Below are 22,058 nucleotides of genomic sequence, written 5' to 3'. Positions count from 1 at the left end.
CCCCTGAGCCCCCACAGCGCCGCCTGCAGAGGGAATCCCGAGGCTTCCCCTGACCGCGACTCTCTGAAACCTAAGTCCCGACGCCTGGAAAAGACCCTGCACCCGCAGCCCCCAGGACCTGAAGGACCGGACTTTCACTGCAGAAGTGACCCCCAGGAGTCCCTCTCCCTTGCCCAAGTGGAGGTTTCCCCGAGGAAGCCCCCCCTTGCCTGCCTGCAGCGCTGAAGAGATCCCTTGATCTCTCATTGACTTCCATTGCGAACCCAACGCTTGTTCTAACACTGCACCCGGCCGCCCCCGCGCCGCTGAGGGTGAAATTTCTGTGTGGGCTTGTGTCCCCCCCGGTGCCCTACAAACCCCCCCTGGTCTGCCCTCCGAAGACGCGGGTACTTACCTGCTGGCAGACTGGAACCGGGGCACCCCCTTCTCTCCATTGAAGCCTATGCGTTTTGGGCACCACTTTGAACTCTGCACCTGACCGGCCCTGAGCTGCTGGTCCTCAGCATGGGCTGAGGTAGAACTAAAAACCCATGCAGCCATGCTGGGTATCCCTGAACTGGTGTGTGTCAAGACTAGGGCACAGTGCAAGGCACAGGGTGAAAAAGTAGAGCTGGAGTCTGGAAAAATGGCCCAGCCTACCAAGAGAAAAGGAAAGTCAGCTGGGAAACCAGCTGCAACACAACACCAAAAAGAGAACCTCTCTTCTCAGGAAGAAGTTCTGCCCTCTGAGGGAACTGAGCCTATGGAGCTGGAACCTTATCAGGTTGAGCTCTTGGGCCCAGGGGGACCCTCAAGGGAAGAGTTGTGTAAGGGACAAGAAACCTGTCCCTCTCTTGAAGGCCTTAGGCAGCAAGCTGCTGAAGAGTCCAAAGGCAAGAAAAATGGAACACATAGGGTCTATTGGGAAGATGGACTCCTGTACACTGAGGCAAGAGATCCCAAACCTGGTGCCACTAGGAGAGTGGTAGTGCCTCAGGGTTTCAGAGAGTTTATTCTGACCTTAGCCCATGATATTCCCCTTGCTGGGCATTTGGGACAAACCAAGACGTGGGAGAGGTTAGTCAACCATTTCTACTGGCCCAATATGTCCCAGAAGGTTAAGGAGTTTTGCCTCTCCTGCCCCACCTGTCAAGCCAGTGGTAAGACAGGTGGGCATCCAAAGGCCCCCCTCATTCCACTTCCAGTGGTGGGGGTCCCCTTTGAAAGAGTGGGTGTGGACATAGTTGGTCCACTAGAACCTCCCACAGCCTCAGGAAATATGTACATCCTAGTAGTAGTGGATCATGCTACTAGGTATCCTGAAGCTATTCCCCTTAGGTCGACTACTGCCCCTGCAGTAGCCAAGGCCCTCATTGGTATCTTTACCAGAGTGGGTTTCCCTAAGGAGGTGGTGTCTGACAGAGGTACCAACTTCATGTCAGCATACCTAAAACACATGTGGAATGAGTGTGGAGTGACTTACAAATTCACTACACCATATCATCCACAAACTAATGGCCTTGTTGAGAGATTCAACAAGACATTAAAGGGCATGATCATGGGGCTCCCAGAAAAACTCAAAAGGAGATGGGATGTCCTCCTGCCATGTCTGCTTTTCGCTTACAGAGAGGTGCCTCAGAAGGGAGTAGGATTCTCACCCTTTGAACTTCTGTTTGGCCACCCTGTAAGGGGACCACTTGCTCTTGTTAAAGAAGGCTGGGAGAGACCTCTTCATGAGCCTAAACAAGACATAGTGGAATATGTACTTGGCCTTCGCTCAAGGATGGCAGAGTACATGGAAAAGGCAAGTAAAAACCTTGAGGCCAGCCAACAACTCCAGAAGTTGTGGTATGACCAAAAGGCTGCACTGGTTGAATTTCAACCAGGGCAGAAAGTCTGGGTTCTGGAGCCTGTGGCTCCCAGGGCACTCCAGGACAAATGGAGTGGCCCTTACCCAGTACTTGAAAGGAAGAGTCAGATCACCTACCTGGTAGACCTGGGCACAAGCAGGAGCCCCAAGAGGGTGATCCATGTGAACCGCCTCAAGCTCTTCCATGACAGGGCTGATGTAAATCTGTTGATGGTAACAGATGAGGACCAGGAAGCTGAGAGTGAACCTCTCCCTGATCTCCTCTCATCAGACCCTAAAGATGGCTCAGTAGATGGACTGATCTACTCAGACACCCTCTCTAGCCAACAGCAGTCTGACTGCAGGAAGGTCCTGCAGCAGTTTGCTGAACTCTTTTCCCTAACCCCTGGTCAGACACACCTGTGTACCCATGATGTGGACACAGGAGACAGCATGCCTGTCAAAAACAAAATATTTAGACAGTCTGACCAAGTTAAGGAAAGCATCAAGGTGGAAGTCCACAAGATGCTGGAATTGGGAGTAATTGAGTACTCTGACAGCCCCTGGGCTAGCCCAGTGGTCTTAGTCCCCAAACCTCACACCAAAGAAGGAAAGAGAGAGATGAGGTTTTGTGTGGACTACAGAGGTCTCAACTCTGTCACAAAGACAGATGCTCATCCCATTCCTAGAGCTGATGAGCTAATAGACAAATTAGGGGCTGCCAAATTCTTAAGTACCTTTGACTTAACAGCGGGGTACTGGCAAATCAAAATGGCCCCTGGAGCAAAAGAAAAGACAGCATTCTCCACACCTGATGGGCATTATCAGTTCACTGTTATGCCCTTTGGTTTAAAGAATGCCCCTGCCACCTTCCAAAGGTTGGTGAATCAAGTCCTTGCTGGGCTGGAATCCTTTAGTGCAGCTTATCTTGATGATATTGCTGTCTTCAGCTCCACCTGGCAGGATCACCTGGTCCACCTGAAGAAGGTTTTGAAGGCTCTCTAATCTGCAGGCCTCTCTATCAAGGCATCCAAATGCCAGATAGGGCAGGGAACTGTGGTTTACTTGGGACACCTTGTAGGTGGAGGCCAAGTTTAGCCACTCCAGCCTAAGATCCAGACTATTCTGGACTGGGCAGCTCCAAAAACCCAGACTCAAGTCAGGGCATTCCTTGGCTTGACTGGGTACTACAGGAGGTTTGTGAAGGGATATGGATCCATTGTGACAGCCCTCACAGAACTCACCTCCAAGAAAATGCCCAAGAAAGTAAACTGGACTGTAGAATGCCAACAGGCCTTTGACACCCTGAAACAAGCTATGTGCACAGCACCAGTTCTAAAAGCTCCAGATTACTCCAAGCAGTTCATTGTGCAAACAGATGCCTCTGAACATGGGATAGGGGCAGTTTTGTCCCAAACAAATGATGATGGCCTTGACCAGCCTGTTGCTTTTGATCCCACCGCTGCCACCAATGTAGGAAGTTGTCTCTGTATGTGCTATTTCAAAGTAAGGAATAGCATGCACAGAGTCCAAGGGTTCCCCTTAGAGGTAAAATAGTGGTAAAAATAGATAATACTAATGCTCTATTTTGTGGTAGTGTGGTCGAGCAGTAGGCTTATCCAAGGAGTAGTGTTAAGCATTTGTTGTACATACACATAGACAATAAATGAGGTACACACACTCAGAGACAAATCCAGCCAATAGGTTTTGTTATAGAAAAATATATTTTCTTAGTTTATTTTAAGAACCACAGGTTCAAATTTAACATGTAATATCTTGTTTGAAAGGTATTGCAGGTAAGTACATTAGGAACTTTGAATCATTTCAATTGCATGTATACTTTTCAAGTTATTCACAAATAGCTATTTTAAAAGTGGACACTTAGTGCAATTTTCACAGTTCCTGGGGGAGGTAAGTTTTTGTTAGTTTTACCAGGTAAGTAAGAAACTTACAGGGTTCAGTTCTTGGTCCAAGGTAGCCCACCGTTGGGGGTTCAGAGCAACCCCAAAGTTACCACACCAGCAGCTCAGGGCCGGTCAGGTAACTTTGGGGTTGCTCTGAACCCCCAACGGTGGGCTACCTTGGACCAAGAACTGAACCCTGTAAGTGTCTTACTTACCTGGTAAAACTAACAAAAACTTACCTCCCCCAGGAACTGTGAAAATTGCACTGTGTCCACTTTTAAAACAGCTATTTGTCAATAACTCGAAAAGTATACATGCAATTTTTATGATTTGAAGTTCCTAAAGTACTTACCTGCAATACCTTTCGAATTAGATATTACATGTAGAATTTGAACCTGTGGTTCTTAAAATAAACTAAGAAAATATATTTTTCTATAACAAAACCTATTGGCTGGATTTGTCTCTGAGTGTGTGTACCTCATTTATTGTCTATGTGTATGTACAACAAATGCTTAACACTACTCCTTGGATAAGCCTACTGCTCGACCACACTACCACAAAATAGAGCATTAGTATTATCTATTTTTACCACTATTTTACCTCTAAGGGGAACCCTTGGACTCTGTGCATGCTATTCCTTACTTTGAAATAGCACATACAGAGACAACTTCCTACACCGTGGGTCCACTTTAATTTCACCCGTCACCTCGCCCCTCTGTACCCGTCACCACCTTATGACCACCCCACTAAGACTTGCATCAAAACTGTAATTCAGTGACCTGGAGTGTTGTCACCGGTCTCGCGCACTCCTGCTTCAGGTCCCTGCTGAAGCTTTTCTGCTAGGCTACCGCACCGTGTGTACCCTCCAAATACTCCTGCACCACTTCCTTCGGTTGCTTCCTCTCAGTACATAAGGTTAAACAACCAAAGGCATTCTGGGAGTTGTAGTCTTGGTGTACGTCAGTTGACCCATTAGAACTGACACCTGAGAATAGCAGTTTGTAAAACGACTGGAGGATAAAGTACGTGGTGACAGGGAGGCATCTAATGTTCTTAGCAATATGCAACAAAGTCTGGGGAGTTCCATCCTAAAGTATTCAGTCAGTGAGTGAGCTGCGCATCTCTCCCCGAACTCATCTAATATCTTCGCCCCGAGCCAAACCCTGGATGACCCTCTGATAAGAAACTCAACGCGACCTTTCATCCAGCCACCCTGCACCGGCTTCAAACCAGGCTCTGTGCCCTCCAGCCCCCCCCAATGCGGAATACCCGTCAATGCATGCGCCCCAAAATAACCCTGAACGAACCCCGACTTCTGGAAAATACACGAACCTCGAGCTCGGCACCGCCAGCATCCTCTGGGCGGAGGTCCGTGGGGGGAGTGAACGGGTACTCGGTGGGGAGGGGGCTCGGTGATGGGTGAAGAGAACCGCGCAAATGTGAAATATCAACACAGGTGGTTATTGACTGTGCGGCAGCACATCAGGGGATGCCCAGCTGTTGCCCACGGCAACAGTTCGACTTTGCCCTCTCTCCCTCACCTTCCCTGTGCTGTCCTTAGCGCCTTTAAGCACGACTCTGTGACAACACCCCCCCCCCCGATCTCTGAATCCACTCCCGAAAGGACACGATGCACACAGCAACAATGCCAGGATCATGCTGCCAAGTTTCCCAGGTCCATGTACTTCAGTGTAGATTTTAACTTTGAATTATGGGACTTGTAGTCTTGTTTTCTAATGGAATAAACAAGACTACAGGTCACAGAATTCAAATAAAAAGCCTGGATTGGCGCAGCACATCGCTCAAGGACCTGGGAAGGGTGGCAGGGCTGTAGCACGCAGACGGACACTGGCGTCACGTTATGACAGTTTACCATGCCTACGAGGACATTACAGTCTTTTATGTGACAGCATAATGCGCCGTTGTTCTCGTTTTCATCCATTGAACTAAGTAGATAAGAACAAAAACAATAAACAAAGACAGATTTGGTTTGTGTGTCACCTGAAGTGAAGTGTTCATGGTGGTTAGGCTGGAGGGGGCGTGTGCCTGGCTGAACGGAAGCGCCCTGTGTGAACCCTTGTGAGCCAGGGTTGGCACCTCTGCTCATTTTGCCCCATTCCGCCTCATTCACCAAGCACTCACCCACGGTAGAGAGCCCCTAGTGTACCCACCCCTCACCTGGCGCCAGAGGTTGCCCTGGGTGGCTGGCCTTCTCCCGTGTGGCCCTCCAGGACGTCCTCGCTCACACAGACCGTGAGGCTGGGCGAGGCAGGGGCTGAGATGCACACGGCGCTGGACTGTCCAGGCCACGCCAAGGGATCACCAGAGAAACCCCACGTGTGACCCTATGATAGGTTCCTACAGGAGACACGTCTGCCTGTAACAAGAACACAGCATAGGTTCCCGAAGGCGAAGATGCCCCTGACGTGCAGGACAGTCCAGACTCAGTCCCGTGCATGAGCAGCTCCCCCGTACCAGTTTTCTCGGAACTCTGGGACTTGTAGTCCTAGTTTTAGAATGAGTTTAACATAGCTACAACCCCCGACACGCAGCTTAAAGCATCTGGACTGGATGGTCGTCTTTCGCATGGAGCAGGGAAACTTAGAGCTCGACTGCCTCTGCCCCCCCTTTCCAAGCAGTGACGTGTTGACAAGTTTGCCGCGCTCTCTTCTTTGGAGAGGGGGGCGTTCAGTACCTGCTTGAAGTAGCCCCGCCTGCAGGCTCCCTTGGTGCTTACGGGCTCCTCCGAGCACCCCCCTCGCTGTGCGCCAGGAGTGCGGGCCCTCGGTGTGCATCCGTCCACCGGTCCCCTGGATGCGCCCTCCTCACTCACACGGTCTCGTGCGACTAGTGAGTTTATTTTACAGTCAGGTGATCCGAGTTTTGCCCAAAATACGTTGCTGAGCCCCGGTTTCGAAGGGCCTGAGCTGCACTTCCTCTGTGGTTTTCTCTATCCGCTGACTCTATCGCTCTGCCCTGTTTCTGTTCACACGGAAGCTGTCCCGGGCATGGGTAATGCCCCCCCCCCCCCCCCCTAGAGCAACCACGCGCGCCATCACAGTAATGATACATTCTAGCCTCCTTGCCAAGTTCTGAGGCGATGTAATGTTGTCAAGCTTCCACACACCGTGACTCCTGCAAACAAGGAGGATATATTGCCGTCTGTGCACAGGTCAAACTGCTCGGGTGGGGGTTAGTGGCAACAGCACAGATCAGAGACTCATTTGTGAGTGTGGAAAAGGCAGTGCTTAATTTGTAAATAAAAAGGTGCCGGTGCCCAAAGCCCTCTTCTTAAACACACGGCAGCTGCAATTAAATGTGTGAACACGGAATACCGAGGCGGCCTAATCCTGAAGCCATCCCGGGCATCTTCAATACATATAAAGCCACTCCCTGCCCCTTCAGTTCACTCTTGCAGCTTTCTATTTTCTGTCTTTGTGACGCTTTTTCGTTTTTCCCTTCCCCCGTCTTTTCCATATGTATCTTTTGCTCGCAGCAAATGCTTGAGGCAGAAGAATAAGCCCCCGCCCTCAAAAATAAGTGCAGGTGCTCAGTACTGGAAACAACAAGCACAAATTAAGCACTGTGAAAAGACTGCTTTATTGAAAACAGGTGTAAAATCACATGTGAAAACCCTAGGCCTTTGCCTTTTACAAAACTAGACCTCACTAGACAATAAATCACCTATCACGACCCCTAAAACTTCCTGCCCCCTTTAAATTTTCCCCTTTAACTTGTCTAAACCCCCCCCTTTCTAGCCTAATAAACTTGGTGACCCCTACATTTCCTACCACTTAAGCTATCCCTATGAATATGTAACTGTTTACATTTCATACAGGTTAACTTCCGGTTCGTGATTCATCCAGCTGCAGCCTTGTTTACACCCTCCTATTTGCTTGCTGTGCCAATGTCAACAACCAATAAACTTAAACTACAACCAGGAGAACTTGCAAGACAACAACACTTTATATAGCCCCTCCTTGTGCACATGAAAGCGACAAAAACAGACCTGCATATACCATGAACATTGAAATCAGGCCAAAGACCCACCTTGTAACAAGCAGCGGGGTGGGAGGGGTGGTGGGCCAAAATCCCTTTCTTCCTGCCAGCTACCGGGTCACTTTCCAAATAGGGAACAAGTTGGGAAAATGGCTGGCTTTATAATTGGGCTGTCAACTAAAACAAAAGCAAAAAGAATAGTGGATGGACGGAATGTAGACCAAATCAAACATTCGCTCCCAGTCACAGATCTGAGTTTAATACATCAGTTTTTTTGCTCACCATGCCATTCCAGTTTGGACCCAGCCATATGTAAATCAGTCTTGACCCTGTTCCCCGTGGGAACAGTCCAGCCCGAACTGCCAAGCCAGGTCCTCCCTGGACCGGAAACAAGCATTCTGGGACCGGTTTCGGGGTATAACTCCTCTTCAGCCAGGCTAGCTTGAATCTGGTGGCATAGCAAGCACGGGACCCACGTCTGGGCATACCCTTCCCACTTGGGGCGACAAATGCAAAGAGAACCACTCTCCCACTAATCCCTGGGGGCACACCACCCTCTAGTCAACTGCCCCCCAAAACCCATTCTCAAATTTTTATACAAAAGTGACATGTTTTTGATTGTGTGAAGGCGTAAAGGGTACATTTTTACTTCTGAGTGCAGCAATGAAATAACGTTGATTGTGTACATAGCACCAATGCTCATTTGGCATGCTTGTATTCAGCTGTGATATGTTGTCAGGTGTATACGTATTTTATTGGACTTTGTCAGATTTATAAAAAGCGCTCGTACGTTGTATGTAATTTACAGGCCCAATAGTACTTTGTTATAGTTGTATTCAGCAATGACATGTTATCAATTGTACACCGGTCCAATGGTTCTGTGTCAACCTTTATATACAGATCTGCCATAGAAATTTGTATAATGATCCCTCAATTTATGTATAATCATTTATATAGACACGTTAATGTACCTGTCCTGAGTGATAGGGGTCCACATATCTTACGCAGGGCTATAATTTTGTGCACTAAAGATTACACCTCTGTAGGGGCAGCACCCCTAAACTCACAGAAGTAAATGAACAGCATATAGAGTTATAGGTTAGTCAATACACTAAGTATATTATCTTGAGATAGTATTAGATCTGTTTTGTTGGAATGGGTGAAATCAATAGTTCTTTACTTTTCAATAAAATCCTAATTATTTTCTATATTCTTGTGATTCTTAGTTTGATCAGTTCATTACCAAACTTATACTGGAGAGAAAGTAAAAATGGCCAGCCAACACGTGTTTCGCCCTCTGTGGCGCACAGGCCTGAGCCTTCTTCAAGGTGTTTCTACCATTACCGGATCTCATGGTAGTTCTTAGATATCAATGTGTTTAAAACAACAGTAAGTGTGGTGGTCAGAAATTAAGCTGGCCTACGTTCGGCTGTGTCAAGAAATGTGATAGAGCATGAAATTGTATTAGGCAGTGCAACAAAGTCTGACCTAATTCGGCGAGAGAGAGTCTGAGAACGGTCACTGTGGTTGAATAACAACATCACTGCTGTTGGTCAGGTTGTAGTCCAATCACTGTCACCGAATTAGGTCAGATTTTGTTGCACGGACTAAAGACTACAGAGTTAGTGTACAGTAGGCATATCGAAGGAGCTGTCTGGGCTAACCAGAAGGGACGACTAGTCAGTGTCCCTGGAGCATCATCCACAATTTTGTGATGAAGTTCTTACAGAGATGTTTCACAGGTTTAGTGGAGTTCATCTAGTTCTGCAAGTCTTCAAGGCTCCTGATCACTGTCCTCTACCATCCTTCATGAAGACTTCAGTCATGGGAGTTTTGTGTTTGTCCACTAAGTCAAAGCAATCTTCTCCTCTGGCTAGTCCTGACACTGAAGTTTATCTTCGGGTACATCCAATTGAAAAGGTGTTCTGCACACTGCATCCAGGGGGGGCAGGGAGGAGCGTCGCATGGATTTTCCGAGACCTCCAATGAAGGGAAGCGGTAGAGACAGATGATCAGTAATATATAGAGGAGTCGGTATTCTATATCAGATTTACTTAATTTTGTATAATTTTAATCAATACATTGTTTCCTTTTTAACTACATTTGTTTGGTCCTGCAATCTTGTTACTTTCTTTACTATAATGCTACTTTGTTGTTGCTGTTCATGTGTCTCACACACTTTTTTCTGATGAATCCTTCACTGCTAAGCTATTAGGATAAAGCTTGGAATTCCTCACAGAACCAGTTTTAGTTCTAAGCACTGGATTGTTTTGACTGTGCAGAAGTTCCACCCCATCTCATATCAAGACCAAGGCCTCTCCCCCATTATGTAGCACAATAAAACATTACTCACCTGTTCAAAGCACTGATCAGGGACTTTTATGAAGCTTTTGTAAAAATACACAGCAACTTGGAAAGGGCCACCAGGTTTATAATGGCCGTCTGGCCCACATTTGAGGGGGTAGGTTGGAGTCATTTTCTACATTCGATAGGCTGATTCTGCACCCTAATGTAGTGCCCTTTGAAAATGGTGCAGCAGCCTAGCTGCACACCTCTCTCGTGCTCCACCGCTGGGGTGTGGACCCCTTTTCTTAGGATGCGCCATGAGGTGCAATAACCGGACTCATGAAAGAACTCGGCCCCTCACTGGATAAAAAACGTACACGAAAGAAGGCTTTACACTGCGGTAAAAACATTTTTGGCCTGTAAATAATCAGGTAGCCCACTTCAGAAGTGCGAAGTTGCAAATTTGCTGACGTAAATCATTCGGCTTGAGTATACCAGCTTTGAGTCCTTCCTAATGGGATAAAACTAAAGTGGCAAATCTAGGAATAATCTCTATGTTAATGTCATCACAGGAACTTCAGAATTTGTAAGCGATAGGGTGTAGGATTTGTACAGAGAAATTCCTAGAAGTATTTTTCATTATACTTCTGCAGTATTAGTGGGTATGTAGAGTATTTGGTATGGCTTGCTCAGTAGGGCATTGTCACAGTCCACAGTTCAATACTATTGGCACATTTTCTATTAATTACATATCATATTTAATGGCTAATACCACATCTATAAAAACAAAAATTAACTTGTTTAAAAAAAAAAAAGGAACGAATGCTTCCTTGGTTGTCTGAGGAGCTGAGTCTTCCTTTGTTGTCCCCATCTACAGAGCATTTGTGGTATTGTTTTAGAGTCACCACAACCCCATGGAAACACAGTAATGCACACGGGGAACCTGGTTTGGAATAGAAAAAACACAAATTAATTTATTTTGGCTTATTCTTTGTATAGTTTGCGTTCGTTACACATATTTGGTAGGAAAAATCATAAACTATGAATAGCATTTACAAGATTATACATGGCTAAAATAAAAACGTCCTAAAACATAACCCGTGAAAAAACAGAGATTATGTAGACCAATATGTATTCTAGAGTTTGGACTCAAGATTATGGCCTCAGTCCGATTGCCCTATGACCCAGAGTCATACACTCAGAAATAAATATTGGAGTGCATATGGACAGTCCTAGATTGATTTAGGGAACTAAGTTTAGCTTGATCTTCCCAAGAAGAGGTTGCAAAACTTCAGTACATCTAAAATGTGGTTGTAAAGGTTCTTCTTCTGATTACACTTGATCATGTATCTGATGCACTTGACATGCAATCCAAGCTTCCAGGAAACAATCAAACAATTATTCAAGGCTGCTTGAACAATGCACAGGTTCTGGGAGTAGGGGTGCGTAGTGTGCAGCACCCCTAGTATAACCATGCTTGCCTTCAGAAGGTGAATAAGCAGTAAGGATGGATTTAATTTTAGTTTTAGATTGTCCCGGGGCAAAATGTTAGGCTCTGCCTTATGACAAATTGCTGCTTATTATGTTATCATGGTGATTGGTGTTTGACGGCAAAATGAGAGGATTTTGTAATGCATACCATGTGGCAATCTTGCTGGGGTACCGGGAGTGTCAAAGGAAAGCTGTAGAAAGTCATTTTAAACTTACAACAAAGTGTAAATACATGTAAATTAACTGCAACATGTTTCAAAATATATCAGTAGTTGGCAAAGCATAAAGGAAGTACACATTTTGTAATTCTGAAGTATGATGGAATCAAAGATTTTAATGGGATGATAACCAATCAAGACACTTGGAGATGTGCCTATGCCAAATATTCACTAAAACACAATTTCCACACATTACCGTTTGTGCACTTTATAGTTTTATCAGTAAAACTACACGCACTTGCAAACAGTTCACATTTCAATGGAAATGTGCTGTCTATGAATGGCAGCGTGCTACGATTCCAAGCTTTAGTGATATATATCCAACAGTTTGCTCCAACATGCACCACCGGCTACATACCACGCCCTTACCAGACTCATGCTGAATGGACGCGGCTCATTTGCTGCACCTGTTCTTTGTGTAATGCTTTAAGTTTTAACAATCCTTATGACTTCAGTGATGAATCATTGATGGAAGGACCCCGCTTTTAAAATTGTTCCAGCGCCACTAGCACAGAGTATTCCAGTCCCAAAACGTGGTCAGATGAGTAGGAAATGTATCAAATATATGCCTCTAAGAACCCCAAGCTTTAGAATTCAGTGCGTTCATTTATGGAACTCAAACTACCTAAATATCAGGAGGATTTTAAAAGACATGGAAAAAAATCATACGTTTTTTAATGCTTTTTGGCACCTCTTGGTAGCACATAGAGCTCAGTTAGCTGAGCCTTCCATAGAATGCTGTGGCTTCAAGAGATCTATACAGGGGTGCAATGCTCAATAAATACCCAAGCATGCGTGTATACATACATCATAAATACATACCTTCCAGTGGTGTAACACAAAATGATGCCCCCTCCCGCAGAATGTGCAGTGGGGCCCCTTTGTCACCCATATCCCACAGATATTCATTGGCCTTGGGCTGAACGGGGGCCCTTTGAAGGTTTGAGCAGGGGTCCCTGCCGTTGCCCCCCCCCCCACCGCAGTGGCTGCAGGGGCTTGCGTTACACCCCTGATACTTTCCCATTTTACACAATTAGGCAGCTTAATTTCAACAAATTATACATCATATTATGTATTGATTCCACCACTATTTTCTTGAATAAGGAATCTGCCAAATATTTGATCGAATAACAAGGGTGCCAGTACATACCCATGTTAAATTCCTTTATGTACTGGAATCTTAGATGTATATTACCCATTCTTGGGAACCTACAGAGTTATCCAATCGTTGGTGTGCAAAGCTCAGACTGCAGCCAGTACCCATGGAACGATTTTGTATTTCTTCAATGCATTCTTCAATATATTTCTCAATATGTGTCTGTCAACTCGATTGAAGAGGATTCTAACTTCACATAGCAGCAAAGCAATCCTAAATATTGACAAGTAGATAAATGTTGCTGATACTTACTGCTGCACCTGGCACAATCCAAATTAATCTCAAGATAACATACATCCCAAATGGGTAAGACGTAGTGCCTTTATGGACCAAAATGTTAGAACCCACCAACCAGTCCACTCAGTGTAAAGTTCTCAGGTTTGTCAAAACTGTTGCAGCATCAATTGCAGATAAGCACAAAAAGGGAATAAAAATAGACCCTGTCCACCCACAACCTACCAACCAAGCACAATCTTCAGCACACCTTCTTACCATACGGCACAGATGTTTACATAAATGTGCCATTCCAGCTTTCTTAACTTTCCTGCTCACTCTGTGCTGAAGAGCAGCTGCAAAAGCACTGCGACCCATCCCTCCAGGCCACAAGCACAACACCTTAAGTATTCCTAAACAAACCCCTCTAAAAAAATGACACACCCTACCAACCACACACAACTAACAGAGGAGCCTCCTACTCCAAGATGGCAAGTATAGGCAAACAGGACACTCCATCTCACAGCTCTCTGATGCCATACAAGCTTAAGAGCTGCCAGACATCCCCTGCAACAGACAAGTATAGTACCTGACCTCTTGGAAGCACTCCAGCCCCTCATCAGAGGTAAGAGCCACAAACAAAGGCTACAGTAAAATGAGATGCAATTATATTTGTTGACAGAATAAATATGTAGTTTCAAAGAAGGTATCAGAATACAGAAACATTTTAAACAGAGATTAGAGGTCTAATTCTCCCATCCTTAAAAAATAGTACAAATCCAGAATAGACAAGAGAGAAACTAATGAATTAGTCCAATTCTATCTGTGAAGCCAAATGTGAGTGTAATCAGAGTCCTTGTAAGAGACATGTTCATGGTGGGAGCAGATGGCTGTGAACGGTCAATATAGTACAGGTCTGCAGTGACGTATGACAAGGGCGCTAGGCGTTCTGCATTGTGGGTAGAACCTTATAATCCGTGTTAGGCAGAGCTAGCTGTTTGGGTCAGTATGAGCCCAGCAAGGAGGGGTCTTTATTCGGCTTAGGAAGAGAGATGTCAGTTGCCTCTCGCTGGAGGCAGAGAGGTTGCAGATGGAAATGGCTGCTTCATACATTTCCAGTAGGCGAGGGGCTAATTGGGTTGTGTATGTATGGTAAAACTATGTGGGTAAACTGTCAGGTCCTGGGGACTTGCCGGTGGCTAGCGCCCTAGACGCTTCCCAAATTTCTGAGTACTATGATAGGGCTGTGGAGCTCAGCTTGCTGGTCTGGGGTAATGCATGGTAACGTCAGCGTGGATAAAAAAGAGTCAAAGTTGTCCGGCTCGCGCCAGAGAATGTCTGATATAACTCTGTGCAGTGGTGCTGCAGCTCGTTGGGTAGGGCGTGTTGAGTGTAGAGGAGTGAGCCTGTAGCGGATCGAAGCGTCATTATGGGATGTTGAGGCTGTACTGATGAATGGGGCATGCCAGGAGCCACCCAGATCTATCAGCTGTGGCATGTGTGTGGGCCAAGTAAGAAGCATAATTAAGGCAATGCAGTCTTTCTAGTAACATAGCATGTTTGCGATGTGTGTCCGCTAATCGACGTGCATTGCTGAGGTTTTGTGCCAGCAGGGTCTACAGGTCTAAAAGCGTGTGCTTAATTCTAGAAACAGGGCATGTGTCCTATTAATCAGCTGTCACATAGTCCTCTGTGTTCCCAGGCAGTGTCCCCATGCCATCACCTTGAATGCATCCCATTCTATTAATTTGGTGGTGTCTGTGTTGGCATTGTGTTCAAAATATTCTGTGATTGCAGAACTAAGTGAGGCTCGGAAGGGGGGTCTTCCAATAGTGCAGGCTGTAGGCGCCAAGTAGGTATGTGGGGTCAGATTCCCACATAAGTTGCAGAAACTGGGGGTTGTGATTGGAGTGTGTGTCCCAGATATTCTATGTGTAAGTTAGAGGGGAGTAAGGAGGATGCACCAACTAGCCTACTTATGCGGACGTGTAAGTGGAGCTGGGAAAAAAGAGTACACCCTCGTGTCTAGGTGACGGAAACATCATATGTCTCACAGCTGCTAATCCCAGAACCATTCGTGCAAAGCTGGGCGTGGGAAGTTGCAGAAGTGCGAGGCAGGGGGGTGGAGAACGATCAAGGGTAGTATTAAGGACACTGTTAAAGTCCCCCCCAAAAGCCACGGTACTCCACTCCATCGGACAGGGTACTCGATAGAGCATGCAGAAATGCAGACTGTTCGGAGTTGGGGGCGTATATGGCGCCTATAAGAATGTGCTGACCGTCAAGTCGGCCCTTCACTACTACATAGTGACCTTCTGTAGCTAATGTAGTGTCTTCTGCCACAAAGCAGTTCCAGGCTTGACTCACAGCAACACGTCTCTGGCATAGGAGGAGTAACCAGTGGCAAACACCTGACCGCACCGCGCCTCTGCAGCTTAGTGGCTTCTGCTCGTGTTAAATGTGCCTCTTGTAACAATGCAATATATGTGGAACCGTGTTTCAGGTAGGAATAGACTGTGTAGCGACGTGAAGGAGTATGCATGCCTCGTACCTTCCATGTGAATGCGTAAAATGAGTCATGTATGTAAGAAAAAGGCACCCAGTGACTGAGCAGTACACGCTTGTTGGTGTAGGTAGATCTGTGCATCGTAGGCATAGCAAAGACACATGTTGGGGGGCAGGGCCGTGAGGAGTGATGGCTCATAACCAAAAAACAAACCATTAACATAGAACTGTAAATACCAGTAGAGCAGAGGGACAACAAGTTTTCGCCCAAATAGCTGAATAACAAAAGTCAGCAAAAGTTAACCATCTGGGTAACTGGTGTCGGAGGTCTAGGCAGCCAATGAGGGAGCCCCCCGCACTATTAAGGATGGACTTGCGAGAACCAATACAGATAACATATCCTAGAATTGTGTTCTATTGGAACAGGAAGGGTATTATTGTAACACATCTGTGCTTGACCAAGTGGAATCCATGCTAAAATAAAACAATACAACTGCAATGGAAGGACAATGAGAATGAAAATGTGAAGAAAAAAAAAGGGGGAACAGGAATGACATGTCAGAGTGAGACAGTCAACAACAACGAAATGTAGAGGGTATTATTAGTTAGCCAGTCCTTATATCAGATAATGTCTTCAGCGTCACATCAGGTGGGACAGTTGATTCTGCTTCAGAGGGCCACGTGGTCGAGAAGCTCTCATCGCTGATACATTAATTAATGATCTTTGTGTTCCGAAGCCTGTGTAGCATCAAGGTGACAATCTGCAGGGACTGATGCCCCTCCCTTATAACTTGTTCCAAGTCAGGCACATTCTTTGGTTCAGAGGGGCCCTGCGAGCAGGTTCAACAACAATGTTGCTTAGATGTCGTCGTTCTGCGAGACAATGCAGCTGTTTGTACAGGCTGGTCTGCAGCCGATAGGCCCGCAGACTCTAACCGTCCTTGGGGGAGTTGAAATGGTGTGTCTTGCCCTCTGATACTATGCACAGGCGTGCCGGAAACAGGAGTGCATAGCGAATGCTTAATTCTTTTAGGCGTCACTTAACTGCTAAGAAGGAGTTTCTTTGTTTCTGCATGGTCACAGTATAGTCTGGGAAGAACATGACGTTTGCATAGTCAACCATCACCTCTTGAAGCTTCCTTGTCATAGGCAAGATGGAGTCCCTGCCACAATAGTGAAGTAGATTAAACTGGGGCAGCCTGGGCCATCTCAGAGGGACGCGAGGGGCGCTCCAGAGAAAACTGCAAAAACATATCCAGAGGCAGCAGGTTTTTCAGCCAGTGTTCCACGTAAGTAACAGCATCTAGCCCCTCTGCTCCCTTCGGAAGGCCTACCACTCGTACATTGTTTCACCGCGAATGGCCCTCTGCATCCTCAGCTCATTGTTCCAGGAGTTCCACTCATTCTGCCAGTGTGCGCATCGAGGATTCCAGCTTTCGTGTCCTTGGCTGGAGATACTTGAGGGTTTGTTCAGTAGTGTGGGCTTTATCCACCAACTTGCAGTGATCCGCATGCAGCAATGTGGGGTCCACTGTGACATTGTCTATTTTGCTTCCCAGTGATGCATGAGTGTTCTTCAGGGCCGTCCTTATCCATTCAACAGCTTCCAGGATGGAGTCCAGCTTCTCACCAAATGACTCAGGAGAAGTAGAATTGCCTGAGGTGCCAGTGCCAGTAAGAGATTGATCAGGGTCCGCAGAGGGCCTCAAAGGCTCACCCTGTGTAGTGGTGCATGGTTGGCCCATGTCACGCCACTGTGAAGGCCGGCAGCAGATAAGCTCTGCCTTCTTGTGTGGTGCCCACATGCCAGTGTCCAGGGGGGCAAGAAGGTGTGGCAGCGCAAGTAGCCCTGGGGTCCAGGAATAGGCCTGTGGGTACAGTCCGCTTTGAGAGGATCAGGGACAGTGAAGGCCAAGACTGGACAGAGGCTGACACAGTTGCTGCTGCAAGACTAGTTCCTGGCCAAAGCTACGTCCACTGTACTGAAAACAGGAAGTCATGTAAGCACAGTAGCATGAGCAACCCCATGAGTCTAGGAGCAGGTAGGCAGATTCAAAGCACTCAAGAAAGAGCAGACCTGGAAGCAGTGAAAGCCATAAAGAATGTCACATAGGGCCTATCTCTCACCTCTGTACCTTAGGGAAGCACACATGGCATAAGGGAGAGCATGTGATCCAGTTTAAAGTATCCCTTGTTGCGTCCAAGGATGCCAGTTTCTGTGGACAGTGCACAGAGTTGTGAAGTGGTGGAGGTCTCTTTAAACAGCACGCCTAATGCCTAATGTCCGTGTAGTCCAAACGCGTTTGAAAGCGGAGGGGTGGCAGCAGGAGTGTGTTGAACACTAACACGACCCTTCCCATTGCAGGCAACTCAGGTGGGTCAACAGCGTGGATGCATCGGTGCGGGCCACCACCAATAATGTTTCAACCAGCCATTGCGCAATCAGTACAATCAAAAGTGGGGGGGTCCTTCCGGCAGGCAGCAAGCCACACAGGCCACGGTCCACTCTTGGTAGTGCTGCACGCTCCCTGCAGACCTTACTGGAGTGTTCAAATGCTGTGTGTCTCCAGGCTGCGACAGCCCGCCTCCTCTCAGGGCCACTCGGGTTGTGGCAATCAGAGAGCCATGCCCCAGGCAGACACAGTGGCCTGCGGCACCTCAGGAGCATCACCCAAATGCCCGCACCTCATGGGGCTCGAATCCAGTCACCAGGCTGTTAGAAATGGGGTCTCTAGTTAGCAATAGTTTGCACTCTGTCCAAATAGGGACCCTCACTCAAGTCAGGGGAAAGGAGTCACACAGCTAAGACAATCCCTTGGCGTTGACTTCGTGGTGTTTCAATCACACCACAGGGGATACAGATATTATGGTGGAGTTGGAGCCAGGAGGCACACACGACGGAGACATGGTGCTCTGGACTCACGCTGTGGTGGCATCAGGCCTGCGGCATCGGTCACGGTCATTGCACTCAGCGGGGAACACAGCTCCGGTGCAGGCAGCAGAGTGGAGTAAGTTTTTTGGAGTCGATGTGCTTGGTTTCTTCTTGGTTGCACCAGAACACCCTCCCAAGGGCCCAGGAACTGGATTTGGCACCACCTGGCAAGTCAGGACTCTCAGCAGGAGAGCCCAGGTGCTGGCAAATGAAGTATTTGATTTTCCTGAGACTTCTTAACAGGAGGCAAACTCAGTCCAAGCCCTTGGAGAACATTTGGAAGCAGGATGTAGAAAGCAAAGTACAGTCCTTTCACTCCCAGGACAGAATCAGCAAGCAGCAGGCCAGCACAGCAAAGCAACAGACAGAGGGACAGTCACTCCCACATCATCAGGTGCTTCTTCCTGGCAGAATGTCCTCAGTCCAGAAGGATTCTAATTTTGTAATGTCAGAGGTCCAGTACTTCTACCCATTTGTCTTTGAAGTAGGCAAACTTCAAAGAAAAGTATTTGTAGTGCGCACAGCCCTACCATTCCTGCCCTGGCGTCAGACACGCTCCACGGGGGTGGAGACAGCTTTCTGTAAGGACAGACACAGCCCTATTCAGGTGCAAGTGTCAGCTCTTCCAACTTTACTAGGTCAGGCAGACCCATCGATATATGCAGGTCACACCTCAGCTCCCTTTGCGTGACTGTCTAGAGTGAATTCACAAACAGCCTAACTGTCATCCTGACCCAGACGTGTATTCCACAGACAGGCAAAGGCACAGAATGGTTAAGGAAGAAAATGCCCTCTTTCTAAAAGTGGCATTTTCAAACTTAAAATTTAAAAACGAACTTCACCAAAAGCTGTGTTTTTAAATTGTGAATTTAGAGACACCCAAACTCCATTTCTCTATCTGCTCCCAATGGGAAATTACACGTAAAAGATATCTCAAGACAATCCCCATGTTACCCTAATGGAGAGATAGGCCTTGCAATTGTGAAAACTGAATTTGGCTGTATTTCACTTTCAAGACATGTAAAACTCACCAGTACAAGCCCTACTTTTAAATACACTGCACCCTGCCATGGGACTAGCTTGGGACTACCTTAGGGGTGGCTTACATGTAGTAGAAGGGAGGGTTTGGGCCTGGCAAGTGGGTGCCCTTGCCAGGTCGAAATGGCAGTTTAAAACTGCGCACACAGACAAAGCAGTGGCAGGTATGAGACATATTTAAAGGGCTACTCATATGGGTGGCACAATCAGTGCTGCAGGCCCACTAGTAGCATTTGATTTACAGGCCCTGGGCACACATAGTGCACTATACTAGGGACTTTCCAGTAAATCAGATATGCCAATCATGAAAAAGCCAAGCAGCAATACAATAAGACAGGGAGCCCTTGCAATTTAGCACTGGCCAGCAGTGGTAATGGGCCCAAAGTCCTAATGCCATCAAATACGAAATGCAGCACACAGTCACAAATATGAGGCCAGAGGCAAAAAGTTTAGGGCTAACCCTGCAAAAAGGGCCATTTCCAACACAGGCCGTAGCCGCCAGCCACAGTATCGCCTCTACTCCTCTCGATGGTGGTAAAGCCTCGTCTTGTCAGCTGGAAAGATCGGGAAGGCGGGAGGTAGGTTTCTGTGTGGCAATGGTGGGCTCTCGTCAAGATAGTAGTCAGATATGTGGGAGAAGCAGCAGAGCTTGCTTAATACACGTTCACCACTCTGGCCTCTCTAGCCATGCCTCGATTTGTGTAATCACTTTTAATATTGGACTTCTATAACCATTCTTGAGGATCCCTCTGTTTCAGGGATCACTTGAATTTACCACCAACACTAACCTTGCATTCAAAGAACACATCATAAACTGGAGCAGCTCCTCCGTGAGAGTGGAGGAACGTCGCCACACTGAAAAAATACCCCTAAAAGTTTATTTATTACCATTTTATTTTTCAGCAACCTGCCCTGAACCGCGTGTCAGGACTGGCCGGGGCTATTGCTGCTGAGTGGCAGCAGGGAGCTGTGCACTATGTTTAAAGTGTGCATGTCCCTTTGGCCGGCCGTCTTGCTACAACCAGCCAGAGATGCACACCTTAAACTTCTCTAACCCGTCTGTCTTAAAACAGCTGGGTTAGAGAAAGCACAGACCTCCTGTGCTCCTATGAAGGCTGAGAGAGGCTTTTCCCTCCAATCCTGATGCTTCTCTAATGCTGTTTACCAGCATGACAGCAGCGCCAGGATTGGGTAGTGCAGTTTCCTGGGTTCGGAGCTTCAAAGACAGAAGACACCAGAGCTAGGAGGAAGTCGTAGCATCTAAAGAAGGTAAGTGTCTTTTTATTATTCTATTAATGCTGCCCCACAGCTCTATCTATATGGCAGCGGCCACTGATCACAAGAAAACTCAGACAGCATGGTACCATCTCTCCGCCCTGAGGAAATTGAAACATTTCATCCCTGAAACTGATTTTAGAGCTTTAGTCCATCTACTAATCCTCTCAAATCTACATGTAGGCAAAGTCCTGCTCAGCACTCTAATATTACTACACTGAAACCCACCCTACACGCGGCAGCATATTTCAAAGGCCTAAAGATGTTCTACTATATCATCCAGGCCCAGAAGAACCCACCCTGGTTCCCCCTTCAAGTCTGCATCAAATTTAACACCCAGCTGCATCCCATCAAAGCCACTAGAAACATCACCCCTTTATACCTGGTCATTTAAATAACCATCCCATGCAGACAGTGGCAGATTAGAAGTCAGGACTTTGCCAGATTGGAAACTAGAAATGGCATAAAAGAAAAGCCAGAAGTCAGACCACCTCTCCTGTGTTTGTGTTCCCAGGATCTGATACAACATCTCTGTCAATATCAGAACTGCTCGACCCTACTGCAACTCATGAAGAATGTACCTCTCCAGGGAAGAACTGCATCCTTAAGTGATGGGAATCCTGACCCATGATCATTCTAGCTGTTTGTAAAGGATTCTGAGCCCAGGTTCAGAGCTCTGTTGCTCTCTAGCTAGGTCCACACCATACAACTACAGATATATTCAATTACAATCTGAAAGCAAATCAAACTCTTCTTTGGCTAAGGATTTACATTAAGTTCCATACAAGTACATTTAATCAAAAATGTTGTGATAAGATGATGTGATGTTATTTCTCTTATCAAATTGTGAAAGTATACATTGACTGGCCCAATGAGGTGTTAGCACTGATTCTTTTAAGGTTTGTCTTGCAGAGGAAATATAATATGCAAAATAAATAAAGTTTTTCCTTGGGTTTGGGCCCGCCCAGTTCCTAAGACAGTTTGCAAGTGGTTTGGGAGGTCTGCAAGGTATACATTGGGGGTTTATATAACCAACGAGACTGGTGTCTAAACCATTCATAGATGGAATATTGACAAAAAACCTCAACCCCCCTACAGCAGAGACATGATGGAACTAATTATGAGAAAAATACATACGTGTACCTATAACTCACGCTATCCCAGCATGTCTACCGCGCCGGCACCCCCTCGGAGGAGGCCCTCTGATGAGCAA

The 22,058-nt window shown here is 46.7% G+C and overlaps 1 protein-coding gene across 3 annotated transcripts in view; it reads right to left on the bottom strand.

Moving 5' to 3' along the window:
- The window catches only part of LOC138267989 (transmembrane protein 272-like), a 77,074-nt gene extending 70,389 nt beyond the window's left edge, over nucleotides 1-6,685 (bottom strand). The window contains exon 1 of one of the 3 annotated variants that reach the window (XM_069217289.1): nucleotides 6,428-6,685. The gene's annotated coding sequence lies outside the window, so the exon portion shown is untranslated. Of the gene's footprint in view, nucleotides 1-5,064; nucleotides 5,149-5,910; nucleotides 6,180-6,427 lie in introns of those variants that run through there. The other 2 variants (XM_069217291.1, XM_069217292.1) reach the window with 2 other exon arrangements.
- Between the last annotated feature and the right edge of the window lie 15,373 nt (nucleotides 6,686-22,058).

Source organism: Pleurodeles waltl, chromosome 12, assembly GCF_031143425.1.
Source record: "Pleurodeles waltl isolate 20211129_DDA chromosome 12, aPleWal1.hap1.20221129, whole genome shotgun sequence".
Taxonomy (NCBI): domain Eukaryota; kingdom Metazoa; phylum Chordata; class Amphibia; order Caudata; family Salamandridae; genus Pleurodeles; species Pleurodeles waltl.
Note: the sequence above shows the minus strand (reverse complement) of the source record. Positions and strands in the feature narration are given on the sequence as shown.